An 18,452-nucleotide genomic window follows, 5' to 3' on the forward strand; every position below is an offset into this window, starting at 1 on the left:
AAAATGGTAGGGTCGTTGCAAATTCATCAATGCAACTACCTCCGAATTCAATCCTCTGATGAACTGATTCACTACAGCTTCATCATTCCCAGCTAACTGAGGAGCAAAACTCAATAAGGTAGAGAATTTAGCAGCATATTCGTCAACATTCAATGGACCTTGTCTTAAATTCTCAAATTCTGCTCTTTTGTCCTCCCGGTAGGAAACTGAGAAAAATCTTTGATAGAATTCAGCTTTGAAGACTTCCCACGTGATCACAGTACCACGTTGTGTTAATACTCCTTTCATTGTAATCCACCAACTTCTGGCAGCCTCTCGTAATTGGTGGAATACCAATTTAACTTTCTGGTCATCTGTACAGTCAATTAAATCAAATAGTATTTCTATGTCATCCAACCAGTTCTGACAATCTTCAGATGTCTCGATACCACTCAAAATCGGCGGCTGGAATAACTGAAATTCTGCCAACTTTACTTCTATCTGAGTTTCTGATATATCTATCTGTTCAGACGAAGTACTGCCCATTTTCTGAAATTCTTCGAGGCGGTATATCTGATAATCAAACAGATTAAAACAAAGTCTATACAATTTGTCTCAGCCCTCCTCTGATCATATACCTCTGATCGAGAATCGGTTCTGATGTAGGCTTAACGATTACATGCTGTAATCAACTCAGATACGAACAACATGTAATAGGGAAAGCAATAAATCATGCTAGCACACATCATGTAAATCAACATTGACATAAATCTCATGCTAGCAATCACATGCAAGGAAGAAAATTCAATTACCCCGCTCATTCTCTTCTATCTTAATCTAAAGAGTCTATCAGTTCTGACTATCTCAGTCTAAAGGATCTATCGCTCTGATACCACCTGTTGTGGGGACCCGGACGCTAATCTTCTTCTTAATCATGGTTGGGATTTAATTATCAGTTCTGATAAACAGGGGCTAAAAATTTTTCTTTTCTAAAATGTAATTGCGGAAGGTAATGGAATCTAAATAATATACATCTTAGTATGAAATACAATTCAGTATAAAAGTGACATTCTATACAATAGTCATCCAACTAATCTAAGGTTCAATTACTAAGTTCAAGTAATAAACCAAGTCTACAGTAAGTCCGGAATCACCACGCTAACTCGTCTTCTCTCATCATCTTCTTGACCCCGATCCTCCCTCACATGTTGTCATGCACACATACAAAACAAGACAACAGCCGGATACTCCGGTGAGAATAAATCCCAGTATAAAACATGGTTAACATGCATATACACATAGTAATTCATAAAACATGCTGTCATGAATAAATCCAAAAACAAAAGTAATAGATTTCATCATCTATGAAATCTAATCTAACTAAACATGCAACTCAAATCAGATAAACATGCATATAAACAATCTAAATCATGAAACATGCTATCATAACTGAAAGCAATAACAATAGGTTCCATAGTCTATGAAACCAATTCATAAACGCATGCAGTTCTAGTCAAATCATGTCTAGACTCGACTCAACTATAACTCTAGGGATCCCGGTGTGAATAATACGTCGCGATCTGTCACCTACCCTACCACTCGGGGTGACTGTACGTCTTATTCCTAGACTTCGGTCTGATCTGTATCCATGTCCACAATAGGAGAATGATCTTTTTCCTATGCTGAGATACACCGAACGTCTAGAAGTCTGACTGTTCTGTCAAGACTTTCCTATCTTAGATGCAATGAATAACAATCTATAAACAAAGTATGCTCATTTCAACAGATATGAATATAACATCTATAAACACATCATAATCATATCATAAAATAAACAACAATAATTCTAGTATGTGATTTTGTTGGGAAACTCAAATGGGATCTCATTTGAGTTGTGTCTTCCAGAATATCACATGAATTATACCTTTGTCGTCCCTGTCTGACGAAGACGATGACCTGTATTCAAATATGTCCATATCCAATCTGAAATGACAATATCGAATACACTGTATCAATTAATAACTCAATTTATAATCTGTTCTGATCAATATTCAACTCTGTACATAATCTGATCAATATCTGAACAAATACAATCTAATCCATATCAATGATATCATAATACAATCGAACTAATTACTGAATCTGATCAATCTAAATCAACTGATGTTTCGACGGCATAACAATACTGTCTCGATAACCCCGTCAGTCTCAACATCACAGATATAATATCAGACTTTGTAATCAATATCAATACCAGTCATAATCTCAATAACAATACAAATCTGATACGAAATCTTAGTCAAATCGACTATGAAACTCATAACAATTGTATAAACAGTCTGTTCTTTAATCTGACTTCAATTATACAATGTCTACGGTAGCAGAAACATCATATCTGATTCATATTCAATTATGACAATATCATAAATTCAAATCATGTCTAAACGTAACAAAACTTACGTCCAGTTGTAGCCTGTGTTGATAGGAACACAGTACCGAAGTCGGATTTCAATTCTGACGGACGGATTTCTCGTACTTAATTTCCAAAATCACGAATTGAAACTCTCCCCCAAACTCTCGATTTCCTCTCTGAATTCTGAAGGAGGAATTCGATTTGCACACATATATATATACTCCATGCATGAACTCGTACGTGGCTTTTCCAAAATTCGCCACCACAACCGCGCATATGCGCGACATAACCCGCGCATATGTGCGAGACCTACGGGTCTCGGTAATCAATACTCGCGCATATGCGCGCCACTTAGCCGCGCATATGCGCCGCTGCCTCTGGACGTGCCGCGCATGTGCGCGCAATAAAGTCGCGCATGTGCGCGCCGGGTGCTATCCTCCTCACGCATGTGCGCCGATACACATCGCGCATGTGCGCGAGGACTCCTTCTTGGCACATGATGTCAATTCTTTTCTCGACTTTCTCGAGCCGATTCGTTCTGTCTATAATCATCTCGATTAATGAATAAATCATTTCAGATTAATCCCAGATTACAGTCATAAAATCTCGGGCATTACAGTTGTGCTATTTTAGAAGTATCTTTTTTAAGTTTTTATAAGTTTGTGTTTGTGTTGTTGATGGGTATGGACATTTTGGATGCCTCTTATGTGTTTTTATAACTGCTGGATAGAACTAGAAGTTTGCTAAGCAGGAGACATTATGAGAAAAGTAGAAAAAAGACACTACAAGAAAATAAACATTCTAAAACACATAAAAGAAAACGGTTTTTATTAAAATCGTTGTGTTTTTTACTTTTAACAACGGTTTCAACAAAAACCGTTGTCGTAGCTAAAATAATCCGCTCATAGACAACAGTCTCTTTAAAATCGTTGTCTATGAGCGTTTTTTTAGCAACAAAAACCGTTGTCTATATGTGTTTTGTAAAGGGTCAGAGACAACGGTTTGTAACCGTTGTTTTTCAGCTGGTTTATTTAGTTCAAAGACAACGGCTTTTGTAAACCGTTGTCTTTTCTTATTGTTTTATATGGTAAAAGACAACGGTTTTACAAAAACCGTTGTCTTCAAAATATATTTTTAATAAAATTTACAGTTAATATTAAATTTTACGACGGTTTTACAAAATCGTTGCTACATTTAGCAACGGTTGTTTACCAAACCATCGCTAATTTAAAAATTGCGAAGGTTTTGTATAACCGTCGCTAACTTTAGCGACAGTTTTAAGCAAAACCATCGCTATATTTTACATTAGCGACGATTATAGTAAAATCGTCGCTAAATTTAGCGACGGTTTTATAAAACCGTCGATATATATATCGACGGTTTTAAGCAAATTCGTCGTAAATTTTAAATTAGCGACGATTTGATAAACAACCATCGCTAATAGCGACAGTTATAATAACCGTCGCTAATAGCAACAATGTTTGTTTAACCGTCGCTATTATGAAATTACCTTCGCTTACATAAAAAACCGTCGCAAACTTTCTATAAATATCCATATTTTCGGTCCATTTTCCCCCACACCACTTCACAACACTTAAAATTTTTCTCTCTTACACGATTTTAGTTTCGATTTAGTGTACATTTTTTCGCTTTAGTTTTTCGTACATTTTTAGGTTTTAATTAATATCAGGAATATTGTTAGCATAATAAGATTGTAAGTTTTTTTTTATATTTATTAAATTATTAAAAGTAATTTTTTTTCATGTTACTTGATAAGTGCAATTTATTGTACTTTTATTACTTGTTTTTAACTTGGAATTTTGTGATTCTTGAGCAGTTTTTATTTGATATGTTGTTGTTTTTGTTATTATAGTTTGGAAGCTTAGAAATGAGAGTTTGGAGTGATATAGTATGAATTAGAAGGTGCAAAGGACAAAGAGACACGAAGCAACAGTGCTCCCGCGCTCTTAACATCACTGCTCCCGTGCTGCCTGCCGAGAAGAGAGTGCACCCGCGCTGCTTACATCGCCGCCCCCGCGCTGATTGTCGAAGCATGACCGCACCCGCGGTCATGCAAGCGCCGCACCCGCGGTGTTACCTATGCAGCAACATAATTTTTGGCGAACAGACACCGCACCCGCGGTCCTACTATCACCGCACCTGTGGTCATGCACAGACAACTTCCGGAAATTGTGAAACTATGGTGTGCTACGCATGGGACTTAAAGACTTTGGTGTTTTGCGTGCAAGACTTGTGGAGTACTATAAAAAGCCTCCATTATTCATCATCTAGGGCATCTTGGAGCAAAAGGAAAGGGTTGGAGGCTACAACAAAGAGATTAAAGATCAAGTTCATCTTTGGGAAAGTTCTTGCACATCTTTGGATAAAAGCTTCATTCGAACTCCAAAACTCTTGTTCTAAGTTCTTCTTTCTTTACTTACATTTTTATTTACTATGTTTTGTTTAAGATTTGTGTGTTGTGCTATTTTTATTATGAACTAAATTTTATTTCTAGAGGAACGATGGATCAAAACTAGAAACCATGTGTGATGATTTATGATTTATGCTATATGAGATTTCCTTATTGTTCATTTGTATGTTTCTAATTTTAATGCTTTCAATTTATTGGCCATATCTTGAATGATGATTATGTTTATAAATTACCACTTGGAAAAGGGAATTTATATACAAGAAAGGGAAAAATACATCGATAGTATTTATATAGTTCGGGAGGACATATAGTGCTATTGAAGCCTTTAAAAGACTTGAGTGATTATTGTGTTATTTAATTATAGATTGTTGATGGGGATGTTACAATCTTTTGTTAGATAATTAGAATCTACTTAGCACTCGGGAGAGGGAGTAGATGATTTTAAAATTCTTAGCTAATGAATAAGAAGGACAAATATAATATAGCTACACAAAATACACATGGTGGATAGTTGCGTGAAATCGGACCTCTAGATCTTTTATTCTATTGATTGTTCACGATTATTTGGTACTATAATTCAATTTAGTTTTAAATCTAGTTATTGGTATAAACAACTTCGTCAATTGATTTTTCTAAATAAAATCAAGACTATTTTAATTACAATCATTAATATAAATTTAAAAATACATTCCTCGTGGGATCGACACTTGTACTCAAAATTACATTTTACTATAACTTGACGTTGTGCACTTGCAAGCAATTAAAGAAAACACGCGACAAGTTTTTGGCGCCGTTGCCGGGGACTGTAAAATTTGAATTTATATTAATATTGTTACCAATTAGTCTAAATTTTAATTTAGAGCTATTTTTATTATACTACATTAAACACTGATTTGTTATTGTTTTTGATTGACAGTGCATGCGAAGATCACAAAATCTTGACTTGCTTATCTTTGATCCTGAAATCGAAAGAACCGCAAGAAGGTTAAGAAAGGCAAGAAGAGAAGAGATTTTAGCAATGGCTGAAAACAGAGACAATGAAAATCCACCCCCTGCAATACCCATACGAGACCATTTTAGGCCGGTATTGAATGCTCATTACTCTGGTATAGCAAGAGGGACGATTAATGCAAACAACTTTGAGCTCAAACCTGCATTGATAAACATGGTTCAACAGAATCAGTTTAACGGAGCCGCTACTGCAGATCCTCATTTACATCTCAGAACATTCCTTGAAATTACTGACACGGTAAAAATGAATGGTGTTTCTGATGATATAATTCGATTGCGTTTGTTTCCTTTTTCTCTTAGGGACCAAGCAAGAGGATGGCTTCAATCGCTTCCTTTGGGGAGTATCACTACATGGCAGGATTTAGCAACCAAGTTTCTTGCAAAATATTTTCCACCTGCAAAGTCTGCACAGTTAAAAATCGAGATAAGTACTTTTAGGCAGACTGATTTTGAGCAACTATATGAGGCATGGGAAAGATATAAGGAATTGTTGAGAAGATGTCCAAACCATGGTTTTGAAGATTGGGTACAGATTGAACTATTTTACAATGGTTTGAATGGACAGACAAGAGGCACTGTTGATGCAGCTGCTGGTGGCACGATATTTGCTAAATCACCTGATCAGGCATATGATTTGCTTGAACAGATGACCATTAACAGTTATCAGTGGCCATCTGAAAGATCAGGAGTAAAGAAGCAATCTGGGATTTATGCCATAGATCCTATTACATCACTCACAGCTCAAGTTTCAGCTTTAACGACTCAAATTGCAGCAATGAACAAAGCTAGCACATCAGAGGTTGAAAATGCATCTGTTGTCACTGAAGAACCACAAATTCCTGATGAGGCTCACTATATCAACAATAGGAATTTTGGTGGTTATGGAGGATATCGAAATAACCCTCTCCCTAACACTTATCATCCGGGTTTGAGAAATCACGAGAATTTTTCATATGCCAATAACAAGAATGTTTTGAATCCTCCACCGGGGTTCAATACATCAAAGGGGGAAGGAAAACCTTCACTTGAGGATTTAGTTGGGACATTTGTTGTTGAATCTAATAAAAGGATGGCTAGGACTGAATCTCGTCTTGATGGCATGGAAACTCACATGGGAAATATGGGAGCCACAATGAAATCATTGGAGACACAGATTGGTCAATTAGCTAATGCATTGAAAGATCAAAATAAAAGTCAGTTCCCGAGTAACACTGAAGTGAATCCAAAGGAGCAATGCAAAGCTGTGACTTTGAGGAGTGGAAAAGAACTTGATGGTAAAAATTCCAATGATAAGGATGAAAAGGAGGTAACTGTTGAAGAAGTCGAAATTGAGGAATCCAAAGTTGAAGTTGAAGTTGAACAACCTCCAGTATTTCAACCAATACTTCCATATCCACAGAGGTTTAAAAAGAAGAAATTGGATGAGCAATTTGCCAAATTTTTGGAAATTTTCAAGAAAATTCATATCAACATTCCATTTGCTGATGCTTTAGAGCAAATGCCAAACTATGCAAAGTTTATCAAAGATGTGATGTCAAAGAAGAGAAAGTTGCATGAGTTTGAGACAGTGAAGTTGACAGAAGAGTGTAGCGCCATACTTCAAAGGAAACTACCACAGAAACTCAAAGATCCAGGGAGTTTTACTATCCCTTGTGTTATTGGTGGTTCTAGAATAAATAAAGCTTTATGTGATTTAGGTGCCAGTATTAATTTAATGCCTTTTTCTATTTACAGGACTTTAGAGCTTGGCGAGGTGAAGCCTAGCACTATTACCTTGCAGCTGGCGGATAGATCACTCACATATCCACGGGGTATAGTAGAGGATGTTCTGGTAAAGGTAGACAAATTTATATTTCCTGCTGATTTTGTCATTCTAGATATGGAAGAAGATCAGGACACCCCACTTATCTTTGGAAGACCATTTTTGGCCACTGGAAAAGCTTTGATCGATGTGCACAAGGGTGAGCTTACATTGAGAGTAGGTGGAGAAGAAGTCATGTTCAACATCTACAATACAATCAAGGAACCAAATGAGGTAAGTATTTGTAATAGTATTGATGTAATTGATTCATGTGTATCTCATGTTGGTGCAGGTAGATTGACGAAAGATTCCTTGGAGAGATGCTTGATGGAATCGGCGTCTATATTGGATGAAGATGATTGGGACGTACAAGATGAGTTACTTGCTCTTGATACATTGCCTAGAGAAAAGATTGATGTGGAAAATGTAGAATTACTTGAAGATGAAATTATAGAGGTACCAAAAGTATCCCCTGAATTGAAGGAACTTCCAAGTCACCTCTGTTATGCATTCTTAAGTGAAAATTCAACATATCCGGTAATCATCTCTTCTTTTCTTAATTGTACTGAAAAAGAAAAATTGTTGAGGGTATTGAGAGAATTTAAATCTGCTTTAGGATGGACAATTGCTGATATAAGGGGAATTAGCCCTACTGTTTGTATGCATAAAATTTTGATGCAGGAGTCATATTCACCTTATGTTGATCATCAGAGAAGGCTTAATCCTGCAATGAAAGAGGTTGTGAGAGCTGAGGTGTTGAAATTGTTAAATGCTGGTGTTATTTATGCTATATCTGATAGCTCATGGGTTTCACCAGTACAAGTAGTGCCTAAGAAGGGAGGAATAACTGTAGTGAAAAATGAGAACAATGAATTGATTTCAACTCGTCCAGTGACTGGTTGGCGAGTATGCATAGACTACAGGAAACTGAATGATGCGACGAGGAAAGATCATTTCCCACTTCCATTTATTGACCAAATGCTTGATAGAGTTGGTGGTTATCACTATTATTGCTTTCTTGATGGTTATTCAGGTTACAATCAGATTGTCATAGCACCGGAAGATCAAGAGAAGACTACCTTTACTTGCCCTTACGGTACATTTGCTTTCAGGAGAATGCCATTTGGACTATGCAATGCACCTGCTACTTTTCAGAGGTGTATGATGGCCATATTTTCTGACATGGTTGAAGAAATAATGGAGGTTTTTATGGATGACATTTCTGTATTCGGTACATCTTTTGATCATTGTTTGCAAAATTTAATGCTTGTTTTGCAGAGATGTCAAGCTAAGAATCTGGTTCTGAATTGGGAAAAATGTCACTTCATGGTTCCAGAAGGCATTGTGCTTGGCCACAAAATTTCGTCTAAAGGAATAGAAGTTGACAGAGCCAAAGTTGTGGCAATTGAAAATCTTCCACCACCGAAGAATGTGAAAGGAATTCGAAGTTTCTTGGGACATGCCGGGTTTTATCGTCGTTATATTAAAGATTTTTCTAAAATTACTAGACCTTTATGTAATTTGTTAGAAAAAGATTCGACATTCATTTTTGATGATGATTGTTTGCAGGCATTTAACAAGATCAAAAAAGCACTGATTTCTGCTCCTATTATGATAGTGCCTGATTGGAAGGAGCCCTTTGAGCTCATGTGTGATGCTAGCGACTATGCTGTGGGAGCAGCACTGGGACAAAGGCGAGATAAGATGTTCAAGGCTATATACTATGCAAGTCGTACACTTAATGCAGCTCAACAGAACTATACAACTACTGAGAAAGAGATGCTAGCAGTAGTGTTCGCATTTGATAAGTTCAGAACATATCTTATTGGCACCAAGGTAACTGTTTTCACTGACCATGCAGCACTTCGTTATTTGTTTGCCAAAAAGGATGCAAAGCCCAGATTAATACGATGGATACTCCTACTTCAAGAATTCGATTTTGAAGTAAAAGACAAGAAAGGTTGTGAAAATCAGGTGGCAGATCACTTATCACGACTAGAGTTAGAAGAAAGAACGGAAAGTGGAGTTATAAATGAGTTATTCCCAGACGAACAACTGTTTGAGGTAAGTTCTAAACTCCCGTGGTTTGCTGATATAGCTAACTTCTTGTCTTGTGGTACTTTTCCTCCAGATTTGAATCATCACCAGAAAAAGAAGTTCTTCCATGATATCAAATTTTTCTTTTGGGATGATCCTTGTGTGTATAAAAGATGTGCTGACCAAGTGATTAGGAGATGTGTTGATTGAGAAGATGCACACAAAATTCTGGAACAATGTCATTCATCACCGTATGGTGGACATTTTGGGGTAACACGAACAGCAGCTAAGGTATTGCAATCAGGTTTTTACTGGCCTACTTTGTTCAAGGATAGCTATACCTTAGTGAAATCATGTGATAGGTGCCAAAGGTTAGGGAACATTTCTAGGCGTCACGAATTACCACTAACAAATATTTTGGAAGTGGAACTTTTTGATGTCTGGGGCATAGATTTCATGGGACCTTTTCCTCCTTCTTTTGGTCAATCTTACATATTATTAGCTGTAGATTATGTTTCGAAATGGGTGGAAGCAATCGCCACCAGTACTAATGATGCTCGTGTTGTAGTTAAATTTGTGTACAAGAACATTTTCACAAGGTTTGGAACACCAAGAGCTATCATAAGTGATGAAGGTACACACTTTTGCAATAAAATTTTCAATTCAGTGATGGCTAAATACAATGTGAAGCACATAGTGGCATTGGCATATCATCCTCAGTCGAACGGACAAGCTGAAATATCCAACCGGGAAATCAAACAAATCTTAGAAAAGACTGTCAATACAAACCGGAAGGATTGGACTATAAAGTTGGATGATGCACTGTGGGCTTATAGGACAGCATTCAAGACACCTATAGGAATGTCTCCATATAGGTTGGTTTTTGGTAAAGCCTGTCACTTGCCTCTGGAATTGGAGCATCGGGCATTCTGGGCAGTTAAGAAATTGAATTTTGACTTGAAAGCCGCTGGTGATGAAAGAAAACTACAGTTAAATGAAATGGAGGAATTCCGCAATGAAGCCTATGAAAATGCCAAGATTTATAAAGAACAGACAAAAAAATGGCATGATAAGCTCATTGTACGAAAGGAACTAAAACCAGGACAACAAGTACTCTTGTTCAATTCCCGTCTTAAGTTGTTTCCTGGTAAGTTGAAATCGCGTTGGTCAGGTCCATTCTTGGTGGAGACAGTATATCCTCATGGGGCGATTGAGCTAAAATGCAGTGATGGGAGGACTTTCAAGGTGAATGGCCAAAGAGTTAAACCCTATTATGGAAATGAAGTAAGGCACCTTGACAACATTCCTTTGGGCGGATCAACTTGATAAAGACTGATGGTAGTCAGGATGATGACTTTAAACCAAGCGCTTATTGGGAGGCAACCCATTTCTTTGTTTCTTGTTTGCATTGTGATTTCAGTTTTGATTTTATTTTAATCATGTTATTTTTAGTTGTGTATTTTTAATATAGTGTATGCTTATATCTTCCCAAATTTAATGAATCCCAATTGTTTTCTTTTCAGGACTGAAAATTTGATAAGAAAATATTTTGACGAAACAGGAGTGCCCTTACAGTCTCATGTGCACTGCACCTATTTTTGAGGTGCATTCAAAATACATAAATTTCGAAGCATGAGTGCACCCGCAGCACAAAGACAGCGCCCCCGCGCTAGGAATGCCGAAGTGACACCGCACCCGCGGTGCTTACATGACCGCACCCGCGGTCGTGCATTATGGAGAAATGAGCATAGCTGCCGAACACACAGCGCACCCGCGCTGCTTAAGCTACCGCCCCTGCGCTAAACTGCCGAGACAAGAGCGCACCCGCGCTCCTTAGCATACCGCACCCGCGCTGCTTCGATGGAAAAATTCATGCAAATGCCGAGAACATAGCACACCCGCGCTCCTTAGCATACCGCACCCGCGCTTTACTTTCGAACACACACCGCACCCGCGGTAACACGTTTTTAAGACAGATTTGGGCATTCATCAAACATTACCGAAAACATTCTCAAGAACAACCACTTCCACTTTCGAAATCCCTACTCAAACACTCAACTCATACACCAAATTCTTGTTCTTCTTTCAACAAATTCAACACCACAACCTACAAATCTTCACACATTTCATCAAATACCTCACTCTTTTCCATCAAATTCAAATTCAAACCTAGGGTTTGAAAAGGGGGTTCGAAAATCTCTTCAAGATTTGAGTGGAGCTTTGAATTAATTCTTCAAGAAACATTTCAACACACTCAAGGTGAGCCAATTCATTGCATATTTGTTGGAAAATTCGAGATTGTTGGTGTTAGTGGCTATAGAAGGAAATTATTGGTGAATACATTCTTCATTTTGGGGATATTGTTCATTGATTGTTGTGTATATTGTTGTGTTGTGGATATTGTTTGTATTGAGTTTGGGGAGTAAAAAATCATTGAATTGTGAGAATTGGGTTGAAGTAAAGTTGGTGTTTGCAAGGTGTTTGACAAAATGCCACTTAAAAGAAAGTCATCAAAGGGTGCTTCATCCTCATCAAGGGTGAACTATGATGCAACTCGATTTTACGATGAGAGGGCGGAGGAACAATACGGGAAGATTTTCAATAGAAGCATAATAAAGGAGAGGGGCTTTGATCTAAGTTACCCTAATACTCAAATTGAACATATTCTTAGGGCTCGGCAGTGGGAGGAGTTTGGAAGACAGCCACAGGATGCTGTCATATCACTGGTGAGAGAGTTTTATGCAAACTTAAAGGTGAGATACGATCGGTTAGTGGTGTTTGTGAGAGGTAAAGAGGTCGCTTTTGATGCACGTACAATCAACACTATATATGGCTTTCCTGAAATCATGCACGACGAATACGAAGAATATAGAAATGAACATGTTGATTATGACAATATTCTTCAGACTATTTGTACACAGGGAGCCGAATGGCGAATGAGAGACAATGTGCACTTAAGCCTTGCAAAGTCTGACCTCAAGGAAATGGCAAAATATTGGTATTCATTCATTGCTGCCTGAATAAAGCCAACCGAACACACAACCACTGTCATTAAGGAGAGGGCCATCCTCATATTTTGCATTATTACAGGGAAGACAATCGATCTAGGTCGATTGCTTCAGAATTCAATTTACGATTATGCAAGTGGCAACTCTCCGAGTGGACTTCTCCACCCCTCTCTCATCACCATATTGTGCCAACATGCGGGAGTGACTTGGGCTCCGAATGAAGAAGTTCTGAAGCCGAAAAATCCTATTGTGATAGCTCAGGCATTTATGGGCGTCAGAAATGACCAAGCCGCAGCACGTAGAGCTCAAAGAGAATTCAATCAGAGGGCAGCAGAGAGGCGTGACCAAGCCCAAGCCCAAGAACAACCACAGCAGTCCAGGCACAGGAGGAACAGATTGACGATGTTGGAAGAGGACATGAGAGCTCAACGCCAGGAGATGGATGCGTTGAGGTACAGGGCCGACACATTCATGGACTACATGATGGACTTCACTTCGGTGTTGGCTCAGCAGTTCCCTTCTGCTTCCACTTCGGGTCATCCGTTTCCACCTCCTCCACAGTGGCCACCTGTCTACCACCCACCAGAGTTCGAACCACCCCGCCATGATGATGATGACGCTGACGAGGATGATGGCAATGACCACTGACGGTCGTTGCCCAGTGTATGTGCATTTTCCTATTTATCATTCCTACTTACATCGAGGACGATGCACATGTTTAAGTTTGGGGGAGTTATTTTATTTTATCTTTGTGTGCTGTATTTTAATTTATTTGGAGTGTTTATTTGTTTATTTGCTTTTGTATGTTTATTTATTTAATGTATTTTTGGTATGTTTAATTTTGTTTGGGTTATTTTGTGTGTTTGTAGTATTTTAGTCATGAAAGGTTTAATGAATTGGCCAATGATGAAATTTTTTTTTTTTTAGAAAAGCAATGTCATGCATCAAATTCATGTTAATTGACCACTTGAAAAATTTAGAGAATAATCATGAGATTTGGTGAGTTTGAGACTTAAAATTTCTATAAAACTTTGTGATTTTTATTTGACATTGAAATAAAATTCTTGCAAACACATAAATGATTTAGGCAATCTTTGAAGTTATTTGGGCCATGTATTTATTCATAAATATTCATTTGAAACCCTTTTGAGCCTATAGGAGAAAAGATTTGTGTTTTTGAAATTCCTTGGAAGCCAAGCACACTTCTTTTTGAATATATATATGTATTTGATTGATGCATTGAGACACCGTTTTCACGATGATTAGAATTTTACTCTTTGATGGTGAATTGAGATTTTGTCTAGAACTATCCAAACATCACTCGAGGCGAAATACGGACGAATTATGATTTAGGAATGATTTAGGTGATTTTTGGATCGATTGAGCCTTTCAAGCTACCAAATAAATTAATTTATCATTTGTCACCTCTTTGAGCTTATATGAATTTGAATGGCACACGTAAATATGTGTAAAAGACCCCATTCAAATATTTTTCAACTATCCCACAATTACCAACCTTTTGAATATCTTGTATAATTAATTCCTACCTTCTCAAGGGAGTAAGAATTCGAAAGAAATTGATTTTCTCCTACAAAAGAAAAATGAATAATAATACATTGTTGAATATTGGAGAAAAAGGGGATAAAAAAGAGTTGAAAAAAAAAAAATGGAGATCAAAAGAAATAGTGGAGTTGGCAATAAGAGAAGAAATTTAATTTACTCCCTTATTTGAACTCCTAAACTTTATTTGTAGCCCTGAACCGAGGCCTAACATTATAACCATTGAAAATCCTATTAACCTAGTCATAGTTGTCCAATATACTAGTGGAGAGTGATTGGGAGGATCTAGCCTATGGACAATCGATAAACACCGTCATTGAGTAAGAATTTGATCAATTTTTCACACACCTCATTGCATCAAATATTTATTGGGTATCCATTTCTTGAATGAATATTGCTTTGAACCCAATTTTTACCGAAAAAGACCTTGTGATATGTGTTTGTAAAAATTTGAAATCAATTGATAATGATTTGAAACATGTTTGAAGAGATTTGAAGTTAGGAAACGAACCAGTCACATGATTTTATCCGGATGAACAAGTGGGTAAATTGATTTGAATTGTAAATGCATGATGGATTTTGAAATTATGTTGAGGCCAAGTTCTTTAAAATATTTCATGACTTGTTTGTTGATTGTTTGATTGTTTGTTTTGTTGTTTTGTTTTGCTCGGGACTAGCAAAAATCTTAAGTTTGGGGGAGTTTGATAAGTGCAATTTATTGTACTTTTATTACTTGTTTTTAACTTGGAATTTTGTGATTCTTGAGCATTTTTTATTTGATATGTTGTTGTTTTTGTTATTATAGTTTGGAAGCTTAGAAATGAGAGTTTGGAGTGATATAGTATGAATTAGAAGGTGCAAAGGACAAAGAGACACGAAGCAACAGTGCTCCCGCGCTCTTAACATCACTGCTCCCGTGCTGCCTGCCGAGAAGAGAGTGCACCCGCGCTGCTTACATCGCCGCCCCCGCGCTGATTGTCGAAGCATGACCGCACCCGCGGTCATGCAAGCGCCGCACCCGCGGTGTTACCTATGCAGCAACATAATTTTTGGCGAACAGACACCGCACCCGCGGTCCTACTATCACCGCACCTGCGGTCATGCACAGACAACTTCCGGAAATTGTGAAACTATGGTGTGCTGCGCATGGGACTTAAAGACTTTGGTGTTTTGCGTGCAAGACTTGTGGAGTACTATAAAAAGCCTCCATTATTCATCATCTAGGGCATCTTGGAGCAAAAGGAAAGGGTTGGAGGCTACAACAAAGAGATTAAAGATCAAGTTCATCTTTGGGAAAGTTCTTGCACATCTTTGGATAAAAGCTTCATTCGAACTCCAAAACTCTTGTTCTAAGTTCTTCTTTCTTTACTTACATTTTTATTTACTATGTTTTGTTTAAGATTTGTGTGTTTTGCTATTTTTATTATGAACTAAATTTTATTTCTAGAGGAACGATGGATCAAAACTAGAAACCATGTGTGATGATTTATGATTTATGCTATATGAGATTTCCTTATTGTTCATTTGTATGTTTCTAATTTTAATGCTTTCAATTTATTGGCCATATCTTGAATGATGATTATGTTTATAAATTACCACTTGGAAAAGGGAATATACAAGAAAGGGAAAAATACATCGATAGTATTTATATAGTTCGGGAGGACATATAGTGCTATTGAAGCCTTTAAAAGACTTGAGTGATTATTGTGTTATTTAATTATAGATTGTTGATGGGGATGTTACAATCTTTTGTTAGATAATTAGAATCTACTTAGCACTCGGGAGAGGGAGTAGATGATTTTAAAATTCTTAGCTAATGAATAAGAAGGACAAATATAATATAGCTACACAAAATACACATGGTGGATAGTTGCGTGAAATCGGACCTCTAGATCTTTTATTCTATTGATTGTTCACGATTATTTGGTACTATAATTCAATTTAGTTTTAAATCTAGTTATTGGTATAAACAACTTCGTCAATTGATTTTTCTAAATAAAATCAAGACTATTTTAATTACAATCATTAATATAAATTTAAAAATACATTCCTCGTGGGATCGACACTTGTACTCAAAATTACATTTTACTATAACTTGACGTTGTGCACTTGCAAGCAATTAAAGAAAACACGCGACATTACTGAAAAAATTAGCGACGGAAATAATCCAAATCGTCGCTAAGCTACGAAAACGGTAAAAAACCGTTGTCTTCGAGCACACTCTTTAACTACAGGGCCTTTAATAACGGTTTTACAAGACCTACGACAATGATTTTTCACCGTTGTCTTTGAGCGCACCCTTTAACCACATGGTCTTTAACAACGGTTTTATTTGACCTATGACAACGGTGAAAAACCGTTGTCTTTTGCCTTTTTTTTTGTAGTGAGAGTTGATGTATGAGGAAAACATAATCCAATTGGTTTGATGTATGAGAAAAAAGGAAGCCACGATGATCAATATGAATTTTGAGGAACCTATCACACCCAATGCTAATCTTACAGGATGTTGGATTAAATTCTTATGTTTTGAAGCTATTAGAGTTATGTATTTGATTGATATATAATGAGTTTTGGTGATATATTTTGATTTTCAGGAGAAGAGTGTAAAATTTAGAGAAACGAGGGTAAAGCAATACCACAATCACACAATGAGCCGGAGAGGTTGTGCTTGTTTGGCCCACGTTATGGTAAATTTTATTATATATAAAACTTTATGAATAGTTTTTTAAAAAAAAACGGTTTATTATTTAAGTTATGCATCTTTTAAATTTCTTTTCTAATGATTTTTTATATATTCTATATGTTTCTTTCTTAAGAGAGAAAAAAGTCCTGCAGATACACCAATTACAAGATCAAAAGTTTGGATTGAGGCTCGCAAGAAAAAAAATTGGCAGCTTAGTAGTCAAGCTGTTGGAGAGAAAATGGTAATAAAACTATGATCTCTTTTTTTTTTGGAGAAGGTTAGAAAAATTTGTTATTTGTTAAAAAATTATCTCTTTGTTATATTTTGTAGAAAGAACTTGAAGAATGTCCAACCGAATCTCTAAATACAACTAACACTGTCGATGATGCAATTAGCCTTGTATTTGGCAAGGAAGCTCGAGGTAGAGTGCGTGGGATGAGCTTTGGAGTTACACCATCGAAAGTTGGTACTTGTATTCAACAAAATGGAACTATTAAACAATTTCAAAGTATGATGAATAACTTTCAACAAGAAATGCAAGAAATGAGATCCATGTTTCTCCAAAGTATGAGGCAACGAAATGATCAAGAGCAGGTTAGTAATTAACCAGCATTAGATAAAATAAGTTAAGTATGTTCAATTAAATTCTTGGATTTACATGGTGACATTGCTTGACATAATTTGTATGTCAAATTAGGTTGCTAGTGGTGTCATTAGTAGCAGTATTGGGAATGATATTCGCAATAGTAGTGATATCATTGGTGCAAAAAAAAAATGGTAATGTTGAAAATGTGATGCAACATGTAGCTATAGCTCAGGTAACTGTGGGGACCCGGACGCTAATCTATTCCTTAATCATTCTTAGGAATTATTTAATCAATTATAGTAAACAGGGTCTAATTTTTTTTTTTGACATACAAAGCGGAAACGTAATGTAATTTACTTCAAATTACATATTAAACATAAACATACAAATCATGTGTTATCTACTAGAATTCAACTAGATTCAACTATATATCAGTGCTGAATCCCGATCTAGTCCAGCCTCGTTCTCTTCTTGACCCTGATCCTATCTCACCTGTTGCCATGCACACATACAAACAAGACAACAGCCGGATAACTCCGGTGAGAATTACATTCTCAGTATAAATCATGTATACATGCAATCATATAATCAATATAAACGCATATAACGAACATGCATAACATGTATCCAAATCAAAACATAATCCATATCAAGAATAAATCCTATTCTAAACATATACCATCATCAGGGACATAAATCGACTTGTACCATATTCAGGAACATAATCAACATAAATCAATATAAACTGTCAATGAGACTCGTACTCCAAATTTTAGACTAGACTCACTCCTAGCCTAGGGATCCCGGTTTCCAGATGTTGGCATTCCATCGATCACCAGTAATAGAAGAAATTCTGATTCTATCCACATGGATATGGTATCGATCACAAGTAATAGAAGAAGCTCTGATTCTATCCACATCGATATAGTACCGATCACCAGTA

General features: G+C 36.7%; 1 long non-coding RNA gene across 1 annotated transcript in view; it reads left to right on the top strand.

The window, feature by feature from the left end:
* Positions 1-17,741, top strand: part of LOC140811789 (uncharacterized) — a 32,711-nt gene extending 14,970 nt beyond the window's left edge. Inside the window, exons 2-3 of the long non-coding RNA XR_012113534.1 lie at positions 16,835-16,927; positions 17,057-17,741. This is a non-coding gene — a long non-coding RNA (uncharacterized lncRNA). The remainder of the gene's footprint in view (positions 1-16,834; positions 16,928-17,056) is intronic.
* Positions 17,742-18,452: the final 711 nt, after the last annotated feature.

The sequence above is a fragment of the Primulina eburnea genome, chromosome 1, assembly GCF_022965805.1.
Source record: "Primulina eburnea isolate SZY01 chromosome 1, ASM2296580v1, whole genome shotgun sequence".
In the NCBI taxonomy this organism is placed as follows: domain Eukaryota; kingdom Viridiplantae; phylum Streptophyta; class Magnoliopsida; order Lamiales; family Gesneriaceae; genus Primulina; species Primulina eburnea.